Source organism: Hemicordylus capensis, chromosome 2 (assembly GCF_027244095.1).
Source record: "Hemicordylus capensis ecotype Gifberg chromosome 2, rHemCap1.1.pri, whole genome shotgun sequence".
Lineage (NCBI taxonomy): Eukaryota > Metazoa > Chordata > Lepidosauria > Squamata > Cordylidae > Hemicordylus > Hemicordylus capensis.
Window position 1 is genome coordinate 58,080,632 of NC_069658.1, and position 15,871 is coordinate 58,096,502.

Below are 15,871 nucleotides of genomic sequence, written 5' to 3' on the forward strand. Positions count from 1 at the left end.
CTTCAGACCCTGGGTACAGATCTCATTATTAATTATTTGAATTATGTAGATTAGAATAAACTGAGATTGGTGGGTTCAGATCTCAATCTCATTTTATCTTAACCTAGATAGAAAGTAGACACTCATGCAGAAATGGAAGGGGGAGTGCACACCCCCAAGACTCAGGGACATCATGTGGATCCCAGTCTAAATGAGGTTCCACATGACATCTGCACTAGCCCTTTGAGGCCCTTTAGGATAAACTACACATTTCAAGCAAATGTAGGTATATAAACCCCAACAGCTAGTTCTTCAAGCAGCTTGGGGAGAGATCAATTTTTAGTAGTGGCGAAGAGAGGGTTCTTAGCATTTCCTTGGACCTGCCCACTGCCTTTTTCCTACAATTCCCACCCCAAACTAGTTTCCCCTCAAACAGTTCCAAATTCATGTTTACCATTGAAAAGTATATGAAGAGGGAGAGGAAAAGTGGCTGGGGTGATATTCAATGGAAAAGCAATTAAATATTTAGTATACCCTTCACAACATCATTTCTGTGCCAAAAATTGTTCCCTCCCAAAGCTCCTTTTCTCTGGAAGAAGCAACCAATGGGGGGGGGAGGGTGTAACACATAATTCAGCCCTTAAATGTGCACTCAAATGCAAGATCTCTAATGCAAGATCTCACAAGTCTCTAATGGGGTGTATCCTAAGTTGTTCTTCCATGAATAAAAGGCATACTATCATTCACAAAAATGGGGGAGTGGTTTTTGACAATTCCTCCTTCTCTCTACACAGCCCCCTGTGCCCCCCAATGGCTTGGGAGGATTGCGGGGGAGGAGGGGCCCTTTCCAGCCGTATACCATTTGGCATGGACAACTGCAACAGAAAGGGGTTAACCACAAAAACTGGCCCCTACTCACTAGTTGTTCACTAGGATTCTCACTAGAACACTTGAGGTTGTAATCACACAACTACCATAGCATGTTGGAGTCAGTCATTTGTTGGAGAGAAGTCTTTCATTTTGATCCATGTCTATTTTCCCCTGAGGAAGAGGTTGTTTTTGCCTCAAAGCACGTCAGGACTTGTCTCAGTAATATATAATCCTCACACCGTCCCTCTTTCTGTCCTTTTGTCCACACTGGTTTGTTGCCATCCCTAGTGTCTGCTGCCTTCCATGGAATGGGATCACACCTTCAGCTTCTCCACTGAGAGTCAGTAAGGACCAACTAAGAACAATGGCTGACATCTTGACTAAATTTGCTCAAGGCATGTCTAACTTGTCCTTTTAATTTCAATCTCCCTTTCCCCTTTAATTTACTTCCTCAAGTAAATTCAATCAGGACATCAGCCTGAGGCTACTACAAGCTTAGGTGTTGATATGATTGACCCTAAAGTGGGTATACAATGTATGGCCTGCAATACTTCATGATTCTCATTTCTCAACAGCAGTCCTGCCATGGCCCCAGATTAATCATTCAAAGGGGTACTGGGGAAAGGCTTCGGTAGCCATGTGTCATGCAAGCAATGTGTTGTCTACTTGTGGCCTAAGTGGTGGATCTAAATTTTCTTCCCACTGATGCATATCACACATGCTGGAAAAAAAACTATGATTAATAAAGCACCATAATGCCATAGTTTTCAGCAACAGTATCACAAACTGCAAATGCCATGTGGGAAAACGTTTATGTCTATCAATGTGTGACATGTTAATATGTTAAAAAACATATGTTTCCTAATGGTTGGAAACTGGGATGCCATTGAAACATGGAACTCTGCATGCCTACTGCCTTCCATCCAATATGGATTTTGCAGTCCCAAAGTGTGATCTGTTTAGGAACACATGAACATCCTTGTGGAATGCACTTGCAAATTTCACCTGTGGCCACCAAACAGAAATTCATATTTCTGAAATAATATACGGAAACTGCAGCTTGTACAAAATGCGGCAGCTAGAGTTCTATCTGGAGCTGCCCAGTGTGATCACATCACATCTATTTTGAAAGAGCTGCACTGGTTACCATTGTGTTTCCGGGTCCAATTCAAGGTGCTGATTTTGACCTTTAAAGCCCTTAACAGTTTAGGCCTGGGATACCTGAGGAACCACCTGCTCCCAAGGGTTTCTGCCCACTTGACGAGATCTTTGCTCTGGGTGCCGACAATGAGGGAGGCTAGGTTGTCATGCACTCGGGACAGGGCCTTCTCTGTTGCTGCCCCCAGGCTTTGGAATGCTCTCCCAGTGGCCATTCGCTCCTCAGACTCCATCACAGATTTTAGAAAGCTTCTTAAATCTTGGCTTTTTATCCAGGCCTTTACATGATTGTTTTATTGCTGCTTCTGCATGTTTTTATCCATGTATAGTTTTTGTATTTGTATATTGTATATTTTAATATCAGATTGTTTTTATATTTTTAGCTAAATACTTTTAATTCATTTTTATTATGTGTTTTAACTTTTGTAAACCGCCTTGTGATTGTTTTTAATGAAAGGCAGTATATAAATCTAACAATAAAAAAATAAAATAAATACATTTTTGCTCATTAAAATGTCCTTGGTGGTTGCAGAGCTAAACTGTTGATGAGTCTTTTCAAAACACATGTATATCTTCTATTGAGAAAGAGTAACAGAAGAATGGAGAATAAACAGGAATCCTAATAATATCAGGAGGCAAGAAAGGGTCAGGCACCAGAGAAATAACTGCAGCAAGTGACGGAAACAAAGAGAACCCTCAACTGGCAATGAGGAGCAGGTGGGCAAGCATCATCAGCCTCTTGAGACCTAGCTGTTTTCAATAAGATATACAGTGGGCAGCTTATACTGAGTGAAATAGCAGCCGTGGGGACTGTTCACACGAGCAGCTCTACCTGGGCTTGACAGCCCTGCCCGATTAGGGCTGCTCATTTGGAGCACCAGGATATGTCCTGATCCTGGCGCTGCCCTGCCAGGTAGCCTGGGTTTTTTATTTGAGCTAAAAGTGAGGTCAGCTTAAGAGGCGCAGCAGGGAAATGCTTGACTAACAAGCAGAAGGTTGCCAGTTCGAATCCGCACTGGTACTATATTGGCCAACAGCGATATAAGAAGATGCTGAAAGGCATAATCTCATACTGCATGGGAGGAGGCAATGGTAAACCCCTCCTGTATTCTACCAAAGAAAACCACAGGGCTCTGTGGGCGGCAGGAGTCAAAATCGACTTGACAGCACACTTCAAAAGTGAGATAGCCTAAAAGTGAGGCTAAAAGAGGGTGGGTGTGCCCTCTTATCCCACTCCCTGGTAGGGATGTGTGAACAAGTTCAACGTTCAACCCATTCAATGCCGAACCTGTTCAGTTCGAAGGATTGGGGCTGAACTGAACCATCCCCTGTTCGGTCTGACCCCAGATCGAATACCCCCGACTGTTTGAGGGTTCCCAGACTATTTTAAAATAAAATAAAATAAAATAAAAATTTTGGTTACTTACCCCTTTCGGGGTAGTTGTTAGAAAGTGGCGGGGGGTCTGCGGAGGTTCCCCCTCCCTCCACCAACTCTCTTGCAGCCCAAACTGGCCCGTTTGGCCAGCTCTTCATCCCGTTCGGACCTTCTCCCTCCAGTACAGTGGCCATTTTGGAGGCCACCATGCCTGCACAGTTGGCTTCTGTGTGGCCTGGATCACACAGAGACCAATTGCAGGTCCGATGGCCTCCAAAATGGCCACCGCACTGGAGGGGGAAGGCCCGAATGGGCCGAAGAGCCAGCCAAACGGCCAGTTTGGGCTGCAAGAGAGGCCAGCGGTGGAGGGGGAACCTCCTCAGACACACACACACCCCGCCACTTCCAACAACTATCCCGAAGGGGGTAATTAACCAAAACAATTTTTTTAAAAAAATAAATAAAAATTAAGGTCCGCAACCACCCCCCCAACCAAATGGGGGGGGGTGTTTCAAAGGGGTGCCAGACCGAACTGGCCTGGTCTGGTTTGAGTCCAGTTCAAACTCGAACCAAACCGGGCCAGCCAGTTTCGTGCACACCCCTACTCCCTGGTTGTGTGGCTGCTGGCAACCTATCCTATCATAGAGGCTGGAGGAAGGAGCATCCCAGCCTCTAGAATTCTTTCAATGTACCACACAAACAGGCTATCTCTCGCCATGCCACTCACTGTAGTGGCAACTGTGTGGCCACACAGCATGGCAAGAGGGGAATAAATGGCCAGTTGTGTGGGAGAAGGTAAAACTGCTCCTGCCTCCCCACCCCCACCCCAGCCCTTCCCAGCTCTGGGATAAACAGTTGTGAGAAGAGCCTTGTAATATCTGTGTGAATCAGGCCAAGCAGTTCTATGCGTTGGATGAGACACCAGGCCTAGAAATTTAATATTCTTGTTCAAGAAGAATGCTCCAGTTTTTAAATGTTCACTTAGAATACCAAGATGCCAAATCTCACTCTTGATAATACTGTATAAGCATGAGGTATGTTTTTGTGGCTGGAAAGTGTACCTAATAGAATAGGATGAAAAGGCAAATAGTAGCAAGCAGGCCAATCGGTTGGGGAGACAGAAAAGGAACATCTGCCTGAGTACTATCCCTGATCTTGAAAAATGCAAGATAGAACAAGATCATTGCAACCATCTCCAGATTCTCCACTGTGCTTGGATCATTGTTATGGTGGCAATAGTAGCACATTTGCAATAATAGTATATTAATAATATAATATAGTATATTAATAATAATACAGACTTCCATATCATTGTCCACAAATGAAAGGTAAGGAATGTATTCTTATTCTGGAAGGGTGTATGCCATCTGCTTTTATTTTCCTGCTATGCTTGGAATAACGGGTTCCAAGTTGGAAAAGAAAGATGAATTATAAGCTTTATTAACTTGTAAAACAGCATTACTCTTTGCATCCTTGGGGAACACCACTTGCAGTTTGCTTTAAAATCTGACTATCCAGTACCTTTGACAGTTCACAAAAATCTGGCTATTGTGTAAAAAACAAAACAAAACAAAAAACAAATAAAAAACAAAGGTTGTGTATTTCTGGTCTAAATATGAGTCAGTAAAGAAATGCTTGTTTCATCTTCCTTCCTTCTTTGCTATGTTTTATGGGTCATAATACAAGCTTCAGCAGCAGCTGCATTCATATAGCCATATGTAAATATGCCTACACTGAGACCCTTTGCATTATATGACATTTATCAGCAAATAATCACAGATGCTGAAATGAATATGGGAGGGGCAAAGGATCATCCATTCCCTAACCAATGCACATTTAAAAAACCACATCCATGGATTACATATAAAATATGCTGCAAAGAAGTTGTTATTTTCCCAGAACTGCTTTTTTTACTGTTTTACACCATTGCTGTATTATCAGCAATGTAGCAACCATGCAGCAATGTAGAAATGATAAGGGACCAAAGAAGGTCTCGACTGAGAGGATATTTTCTTCTTAAAATATGCAATTTTAAATTAATTTTAGCTCATCAAGTATATGAGGGATTCTTAACTGTTTTGCACCTACGGACCCCCAGACCTTCAGGCATTACCCATGGCCCCCATCCCATTTATTTATTTTCAGAAAAAGTAGAGTTGGGGGAAGTAAGGATAGTTATTTTCAAGAAGTTTATTCTGGCTCACCAGGAAGCAAATTAAATTTAGTACAGCGAAAAAATTCCACAAACCACCTGGACCTATCCTATGGACTCTCAGTGGGTACACTGACCCTAGGTGAAGAACACCTGAACTATATAAATCAACTAATTAACTATTTTTCATGTAAATTTTCACAAAAGCTATTCTCTAATGTTTTATGTTTTATTAATGTTTTGATATTAGGGGGAAAGCCAAAATGTATCATTAAAGAATATGTGTGTAAAATGTAGGATATAAAAAGAAAGGGTGGGAGGGGTGAACTATGAAGTCATCCTAGACTTACGTGTTTTAGGGTGTTATCCTATACTTGAAAAACAAACAAACCCAGTTTGAATGATATAAGATCTAGCAAAGCCTCCTTCTAGTAGCAGAATCCAAGAGATGACGCCGTGATCTCCACTACACCAGTGCAACTGTGCCACTGTGTTGGCAGAATGCTATATTGGTGTATATACTGCCAGTATCACTCCAGCTGGTGGTGGGTCCAAAATGGAACAGGGTTGTGGTCATGTTGTGAGCAGAATGGAGAGAAGAGGACTCATGTCAAATCCTGTACCCCTCCAGGCTCCAGACATACCCCCTCAACAAAGTATAACATTATGCCAATTGGACATCTACCAGATGTGGTAGTCAAAAGCACCCATTAAAACAAATGGGGCACTTATTGTCCCCCCTCCACTTCCACCCACACCATCTACTCTGGCACAAATGAGCAAGGGCAGATCCAGGGGGGAGCAAGTACCCCCCTTAAGACAAGTAGTTTGCCCCCACACCTGCTCCCCATTTCTGCTTCAGAAATATAATATGCAGAACTCAGCTCACCTACTCATAAATGCACTTTGCCCCTTCTGTGCCGCCCTCAATTGTTTTTTCTAGTGCCGCTGCTACAGCAGAGTATAGGATTCTGACAACTTCTGCAGCCACTCACAGCACACCTTCCCCAGTATATAAATTCCTGACAGGGTGACTGGTGCAGATGATAGGGTGTAGAGCTTGAGGCTCTATCTCCATGGTCTCATGTTGTGAACACAAAGGTAAACTTGGGTGGTGGGAACTATGGAGAGGACACTTTACACAAAAAAGGAAACGTTATGGATAAACAACCTGCTGACCTTAGAAGATTACTGTATATGGGAAGAGCACTTTTCTGACCTTTGTCTTCTCAGAATCCTTACAGCTACTCTGCCTCAGGAGGACTCTACACACAAACATCCATCTGGAGCTACAACTCTACCATGCCAACAGAGGATGCAAGGACAATTCTTTGACAAGCAAAGTGGAGGGTTCAAGGTATGCTTCAAGGTATGGCAAATGTCTCACATATCTTTCTTCTGAATCCTCAATATTGTCATTTTCCTCTTTCCTCTCCCAAGAGCTAGAAGCAGTGACATCCCAAGGAAACTAAGGATAAGTATGCTCTCTGTTGGGGCACACCAATCACGCTGCTCCAGCTATTGCTACTGCTAGTCAAATACTCAAGAGCCCTTTTGTTTTTCAGGATTCCAGCCTAAGCAAACAGTCACTAGACCTGGGATTCCATATGACTCACTCCTTATAGGGAAGGTAAAGGCATTGCCTCAGTCACTGACTGTACTCACTCCTGACAATTTTTTAAAAACATCTGAAAACCCATCTTTTCACCCAAACTTTCCAAGCTTTTAAAAATTGTCTGTTTTAATTCTATGGTTGATTTTAAATTGTTGAATTGTTTTAACGTTTTATATGTGTTTTAATTGTTTTATGTTAACCACCCAGAGACGAAAGTTTGAGCGGTATAGAAGTTTGATTGATAAATAAATAAATAAATAAATAAATAAATAAATAAATAAGTAAGTAAGTAAGTAAGTAAGTAAGTAAATGGGGAGCAGGATGGCTGGAGCAAGCAGGGCACTGCATGAGCACTCTAATGCTACAGTTCTCATGCAATTGTGCACTAGGAATCTGTGATTCGATTCAGGTACAAAAGGATTTGTATCCAAATCTACCTGTTTGGGATAATTTGTGGACAAAACAAATCGCTCAGATTTTGGACCTGAAAAATGTGTAGATTCAGACCTCCATTTTGTGGTGATTTCTCTTGCTGTCTCCATTTTTTGTCAGGAATTTTTTAAAAAAAATCCTACCCTCCCACGCATCAGATTGGTGACTTGCAGTGTGCAACAATTGGCTTGCGAGCCACCTCCCCCCTGAGAAGCGTCAAAGAAGGGACAAGGGTTGGGAGAGTTTGAAAGAGGGATTTTCAAATGTACTTAAGGAGGCAGCAAGCCACTATTCTGCCTTTTTGCCTCATGGGAGAAGAGTGAGAGAGAGAACACCAGAGGAACTTTGCTTTGCCTTGACTGCCTGTTGCCTGGCGTGGATTCTCTGCTTTTTGTTCCTTCTTTCCTGACTGAGGAAAAGAGAAGAGAAATTTTTTTTCACCCCCTTCCTGCTCCTGTAAGACACACTGCCTGTGCCTGCTGCCTGTGCAAGTTGATTTGGGTACAAAATGATTTGTATCTACCTGTTTTGGGAGATTTGTATCTACCTGTTTTGGGAGAAATCTACCTGTTTTGGGAGATTTGTGGGGAAAACAAATTGCCCCTGTGCTAGCTGGACAGATTCGGACACAAAACAAATCGATTTCTGCGCATCCCTATTGTGCACTCAAAAACTCCAACCATGCATCCAGGCCCAGAGATCAGAAGTTGCTGCTGTCGACTCTTGCTTGTCATTCTCTCTGTGCTCTCCACAGGAGCAGCTCCCCAATAGGTGCATGCCACTACAATTGAATGCGGCCGGGGGGGGGGGTGGCCCTGGGCCTGTGAAGGTGAGGGCCCCACTGGCTGGGTGACAGCTTGCTTTTTGCTCGCTCCCTTCACTGCTCCGAAAAAGAAGTTGGGAGGGGTATTTTTCTCCCAGGACACTCCAGCCTTGTAGGGGTGTGCACAAAACTGATTTGCCCAGTTTGCCTTGAGTCCAAACTGGACTTGAGCTGGACCAGACATGTTCAGTTTGTGCACTGGCCCTGAACACCCCCAAGTTCAGTTCAAGTTCAAGCTGGTTCAGGGGTTCTGACTGTTTAAATTTTTTTTTTAATGAACTCTTCCCCCACCCGGGGCACTGCCTGGCTGTGGTGGGGGGGGTCTCTGGAGGTTCCTCTCCCCCTGCCAGTCTCCCCCAGTCTTGTAAAGGCCTGGTGTGGGTGGTTTTCAGCCTGATTGGGGCCTCTGTGTAGTTTCAGTGGCCATTTCGGAGGCCACCGCACATGTTCAATGGACACCTGCGTGAACCTCCAGAGACCACCACCCCCCACATGGCCACAGTAGTGCCTCAGGGGCAGTGAGTTCATTTTTAAAAGATTAACAGTCAGAACCCCTGAACTGGCGGGGGGTTCAGCTCGAGGCCAGCTTTATATTGAGCCCTCAAACCTGGCCTGTTCAATGTCAAGCTGGTTTGAATTCGAACCGGTTTGCACATCCCTACCTATGCCATGCAGATCACCAGGGAAACCCAGTAGCAGTGACCAATTTCCCTTGTAACAGGGATTCCCAGATGTTGTTGACTACAAATCCCATAATCCCCATCCAAAGGCCATTGCAGCTGGGGATGCTGGGAGCTGTAGCCAACATCTGGGAATCCCTGTTACAGGGAACATTGGAAGTGAGCAGCATGAGTCCAGCTGTTTCTTTGCTGGGCTGTCAACCTGCTGGTGCCAGAGAGGCTCTCACTATTTAACAAGATCCTTGAGAGACAGTTGTATAAATGACATGGCTAGACCCAACCAACACTCGCTACTCTGCTGTCCAACATGTGCCTTACAAAGGCACAGACTCATTGCTGGGATGAGGTGGCCGGCAACTCCACACATCCATTTTTCTTTCAGATGCCTCTCCACATCTGCTGCTTGTAGAATCCAAAGGAAAGATTTGTGGTACGCAAGGACAAGACAGTGGGATTGAATCAGGAATATGAATGGTTTAATGAGACATTATTTACAGAGAGGCAAGTGCAGTCTGCCTTCAGGGCTCTTGCTACTGGCTGTTTGTTAGCCATGCCTCTACTTCAGGACTGAAATAAAGTAACTAAAACACAATTCAAAAGCTGGCCTGGATCAAGGAATGGGTTAACCAAAACCCCCCACACTGCTGTTCAGTAAAAGTTTTCAGTTGCTGTTACTTTGTTACCAAGGAGAGTTAGCATGTAGGGAGCCCTTCATCCTCTAGCTGGTTCTTACTTCTTTGGGCCTTCATATGAGACCCTGAAGTGAGAGGGTGCAAGGACCCTCTGCTACATCTTCATGCCCGGACCCCACACACTCCATGACCCCTGTGGTGGGAGGGGAGAGCAGGCTCCTTCAGCTGGGCTGATTGCTGCCATGTAGTGAGGTGGGGAAGGGGCTGGAGGAATGATAGTGAGGGCTGCAACTCCCAGAATCCCCAGCCAAAGGCCACTGCAGCTGAGGATGCTGGGAGTTGTAGTGAACAACACCTGGGAATCCCTGCTAGAGGGAACAGTGATGGGAGGGTGTGACTAGATGGGAGGGCTGAAACAAAAGGCAAACTGTATGAACTGAAAGTCAGGTTATTGTGCCCTCCATTGTTTCCTGACCGGCTGAGACATTGGAGTCTCTCAGGGGCAACTGCTTGTGAAGACTCCTTCTAGCCTTTCCAGGGCAAGACCAGAGCTAGGGCTTGAACCTTTGTCCCTATGACTGGAGTGGCTTCACAGGGCTAGTGCTCTTTGGTTGCCTCTGTGTCCCTGGTTTAGAAAGTCAGGTCACTGGGGAGAGGGGAAGCTGTAGAATGACAAATGCCCCCTGGTGTGTCATTCACCTGTACGCTGCTATGGCAGAGGGGTTAGGGAGCTGCTTTGTGGAGTGGACAATGTGGGTTCAAGACCTTCCTGCTCCTCCTTTTTAGTTTCTCACGAGTCATAAAGATGAGCAGGCCTTAGCTTTACGTTTCCCCTGGCTGAGCTTTGCTGTGTGGTTCCCATCTTGGGCCTCTGTGAGCTATCAGCATTCTCCCCTGCCTGAGTGCAACTTGGTTACCCTTATGATTTCTCCTAATCTGTCCCCTAGGGAAAAAGGAAGCTTCCCTTCCGATGGGTATTTCTCACCATCAAACCTTGCCCTGGAGAGACCTACATGTTGGTTGCACATATCCACCCCTTCCAAGGAAGTTATTCTTCCTTTGGGTAGCATATTCAAAAGGGTGGCTATTGGTGGTGCACCTTGGTTATAAAGGGGTCCCAACCTCCCAGCACTGCAGCTTTGCCAACTGTCTGTTTCTAGCCCCTCATTTCCTGCACCACAGCAGCTCATACCTGCAATGGTAAAATGTTCAATTGCATCCTTTTGTTGGACAGCTGTGTGTTTTGTTTGTGTGTGGTGAGTTGATGTCATCAGGGCATCTCTCCATCATTGTGCATGGATTAGCTCTTTCCACGCCTTGCACACATGGGGGTGTCATTGGCATTTTGCCCTGTGATTGGTGCATGCTGCTGGTGTTGCCATGGACCCTGGGGGGTGGAGCCTTTTTTTTCTGCCTGTGCTAGACTGGTGTAGGCTCCCAACTACATTAGTGATCAGAGTGTTGGACTAGGACCGGGAGGACCTGAGTTCAAAACCCCATTCAGCCATGAAACTCACTGGGTGACTCTGGGCCAGTCACATATCTCTCAGTCTAATCTACCTCACAAGGTTGTTGAGGGGATAAACAGAACCATGTATACCCACTATGGGCTCCTTGGAGGAAAAGCGGGATATAAATGTTAAAATGGAATTTTAAAAATAATAAACAATAAAATAAATAAAATTAATTAAGCCAGCATAACCAGGATGCTGGCTTAAGTGGAGCACAGAATTGCCTGGTTAAGAATACCATAATTCTGGAGAGAATAACCTTTGTCATTCATCTTCAGTCAAGTAGTATGTATGTATTTGTTTATTTCGGCCCTACAGTCAAGTAGTACTGTGACAGACACCCTTTGACTATGGAAATATGATAAATGCTTCACAATCACTTGACCCAACACTAATTCTCAGGTTGCAGTCCCACACATAGTTCTCATTGAAATCAATGGGATTTATATCCATGAGCAAGACTTCAGCCTTTGTATTTATTGTCACTGATTTTAATAACATGGTGCCCTCCAAACTCAGTGAAAGATACTTGAGGCTATCTCATTTTATCTTCATAGCAAGCCTGTGAGGTAGATTAGGCTGAAAAGAAGTGACTTGCCCAAAACTAACTTCATGGCCACATATTTGAACCCACAACTCCCTGGATCAATTTTTCTATACTGTAGTGACTAAGATTTACTAATCATACCAGAATTCATAACTAGTTTCTAAATCAATACACAAGTATGCTGATACTGAAGCTTTTAAAAAAATTACCAAGGGGCTATAGTTTCAATGAAAAACCCATTGAAGTGAGGGAGGGGGCTGAGAAAACTGTACTTAGTCAGTTGTGCCCATGTAAGTCTTTGTCTTTTCTCCTTAAACGCTGTGTACTTTTGCTGTGTTTTTCCATAGAAATAGGAAATTCATGAGCAACAATACAAATGTATGAAACATATGGCTTTGGAAAAATATATGTTTAAATGTGTTTAATTTATGAATATGATTTTCTTACACTATGTGTGGAATTCACCTCTTCTTGTAAAAAGAAAGATCTAATGTGTTGCTTTGTAGGATATGGTGGAAATGGCATAGACAATTCTTATCTATCTGTGTCAAATAAAGGGGAATAATGTACCTGTGTCAAATATAATTATACCCCTGGGATGTACAGCATAAGCCTGTGCATCTTAAACCAGCCATTTTCATTTCTGATTTTTAAATTTATACTTCAAACCTATGTTTGTATTCCCATTACTCCCATGATGGTACCTGGGCAGGAATACTTCCATACTAGGCATTCATCAGTGCTGTTTCTCTAAACCACTATGCAAATTAGCCCTGAAGGATGCTCTTAAGACATCAAGACTTTATCTGAAAAGCTAACTCAAAGTGTTGTGTGTTTTTAAAAAAAAAAAAACAGAGCTCTATAAAAATTAGGGATCAAAATAAGTGGTCCACACCATCTTCCTCTATGCTACATTGTATCATAGATGATTTTCTGCTGGATTCTCTGAACATTCTAGATTTTAATGATGCAAGAAACAGAATAGAGCCTCTGCTGTTTCCTTTAAGAAACAATTCCAATGATGTACTTTGTCATTAGAAAATCTACCATGATATGCTGCCTATACTTTTCCAGTGCTCTGCTGTACCTCATTCACTGCTTCAAGGTATTCCCGCTTGCACCAATCAAAATAACACCTTTTTCCATTTAAGGCCAAATGCTGCTTTCAACAGCAAGCTTTGGGCATCACCTGCCATTAATGGAAGCTTTGTGCATTCACAAGTAAGGGCACAACCAGTGCCCTGAACAAACTAAGAGTTAACACATTCCTATCCACTCCGTTTGTTTATCAAGAAAGCAAAGACATATCCATAAGGGACCACTGAGAATATCTAATAGTCTCCCACGTGTCACTTCTGAATGCTCTTAGAGTGATGCAGAAAGCAGAAGAGAACCATAGGTAAATCATATTATATTCCAATCACTGTAGTACAAATGAAATTAAAATTTTGATTTACAAATGAAAGGTACCAAAATTCCGTTCTTAGTATCACCGGGGGGGATGCCCTACGGTTGTGCTCTTAAGCACATTCGCTTTGAAGTGCCTCCACAAAACCCAGGAGATGTGTTTCTAAGTAAATGTGCACATGTGCACATCTGCCTCCTAAAAACATGAATCTGGAAATAAGCCCCATTCATTTAAATTGAATGCTCATGATTCCACTCTTCACTGGACTGTAGATCACAGCTCTACACCCTGGCGCTAAGGTATTCATGCCAGTATACCTGAAATTCTGCATTTATTTGCAGTGCTGGATATAAGAAGTCAGACAAGACTATCCTTTCTCAATTAGACTGAAAGTCTCTTTTGACATTTATATGCACCACAATCTTTTAACGCAATCATCATCAAAATATACTAGCATTTTTAAAAAACATACGCATTTTCCCCTGATCTTGTATATATTTCACACTTTTACCATTTGCCACTATTTATATACACCAGTGTGCTTTCCTGTCTTGTTATGTTTCATCCCCACATGAGATGGGTGACATCATTAGTATGGGAACAGATAGGGAACTCATTCCTCCAGATCCAAGTTTAACTGGACCACACTTCAACCACTGTACCACACTCTCTCACACCTCTGTATACTATAAATGTGTCATGTATGCTGTTTATCATACTATTGTTAAAGACATCAGTGCTACACATAAGGCCAATATGGGCACAGTTTGAAAGAGCGATTTAGGGATGTTTCGCATGTGACCTTTTACACCTGTGTACACTGTCATTTGTGAACTTCACACACATGGCTATTTTGCTAGGTGTGCAGTGACTGAAAGTACTACAAAAATATATACTGCATAATTTTCACCCATAGCAGTGCATGTGGATTATTTCTACCCTATACACCCATACAGGAAATATATCATGTTTACAAGGCCATTATAAATTAAAAATGCCTAGATATTCTCAAAAGTCATATAATACATTGCTCTGTTAGAATCTAGCCATTCAGGGTCTCATCATCTATATTTATATATTTTTTCCTAGATTAAAAAATCATCAAAACATATCTGAAACATTCACTTTGATCCTTTGCAGTGAATAAGCTGTATAACATTTATGGAAATAAAATAAAATTCAAATTTCCATTTACTTAACATGTAGATTTTATTTTACTATTGTTCCTGTCAAAATTGCTGTTAACTTGGTTACAGAATATTGACTAAATGCTAAAACTACTTACCACTTTATTGAATTGTCACAGGGTTGCCACATATTGCAGGGTGTGCTAATAATACCATATACTTGCACATTCTTAACCTTGTGCTAATTAAGCAACATTCAATAACAAAAAGCAGACATTTGTAACACAGAGATTTAGTCATATAAATAGTAATGTATGAATACTTAATTCTTCAGCTTTGACTGTATCGTGGTTCAGTATATTCTAGGCCCAATTAAAACAAATCTTACAGAACCTAGACATTCCTTTCTTTTGTATGATAGGCCTATTTAGGTACATTTACAAGCGTGTTTAGGCCTCAATAAGCAAGAGCCACTAGCATAAATGAAGTACCCTACAGAGCACTATTTGTCAGCAAGAGCATATAATGTCTTGCATGTTTATTTTAGAATTCCTATATATAGTCACCTTCTTTGTAAAACTGATTGTTTACCACTGCAATCTGCTTTGAGAGCCAATATACCATGCTATATGTACATTTAAAACAGCTGTTACAGTATTTACCAGCTCCTTGTTTTGCTGTATATCACACATGCATTGCTCTATATATGCTCATATTGGCTTGCATCATGCAAGTTAACTATCACTTCCTTTACTTACAGAATGCAGCTGAAGAAAGAATCTAACAGAGCGGCTCAAAATTCCAGAGACGGAAATATGCAAATTTCCCCAAATTATCTCATGTAATATTTTATCAGATTAATTTACACATTGCAGCATCGTCTTCCAATAGAGTTTACAATAATAAATTAATATATTTCCAAAGCAGTGTTTGCAAGACACCGCTTGTCATTAAATATAACTGTACATCAAGAAACCCATAATAATAGCCTTTAATTAAACTGGAGACTGTTACAAGGTTTCCGTTGCCCTTTGAAGGTCTTAATTATTGGTTGTAGCCAGCCTTTTATGGCATGCGGATGCTTAAATTAAATAATTAAATTCTATCTTCCACAGAAATATCACGATTTTGTATATTTTAATTAAATCCTTGAATTTTGTTATTTTAAAACACATCATGTATGTTTTGCTTCCATGCGGTAGTACACTAGCATGCCAGAATATATTGGGGAAAAGGTAGCTTTTTATGGGAATAATCGTTAAGCATGATGCATGTAAATGAGCTGTTTTTCTATGCATGGCTGGCAAAAGTGCTAATTAAATAGTTGGTATTCAAGGCTATGCTCATTCATTGTTTAGTGACACACAAATCCAGCGATGTGTGCCAGCAGACATTTTAAGTTGAATGTTTTCTCTTCTGCGGTCTTTGTCATGAAATGGTGGCACCATGATGAGAACACTAGTGTAAGCAAAACACCGAAATATGCTTTAATAACGTTTTAACCATGTAGCAACACCAGCCTAGTTCCATAATGAATTTTTAATTTCTTCATATAAGGATGT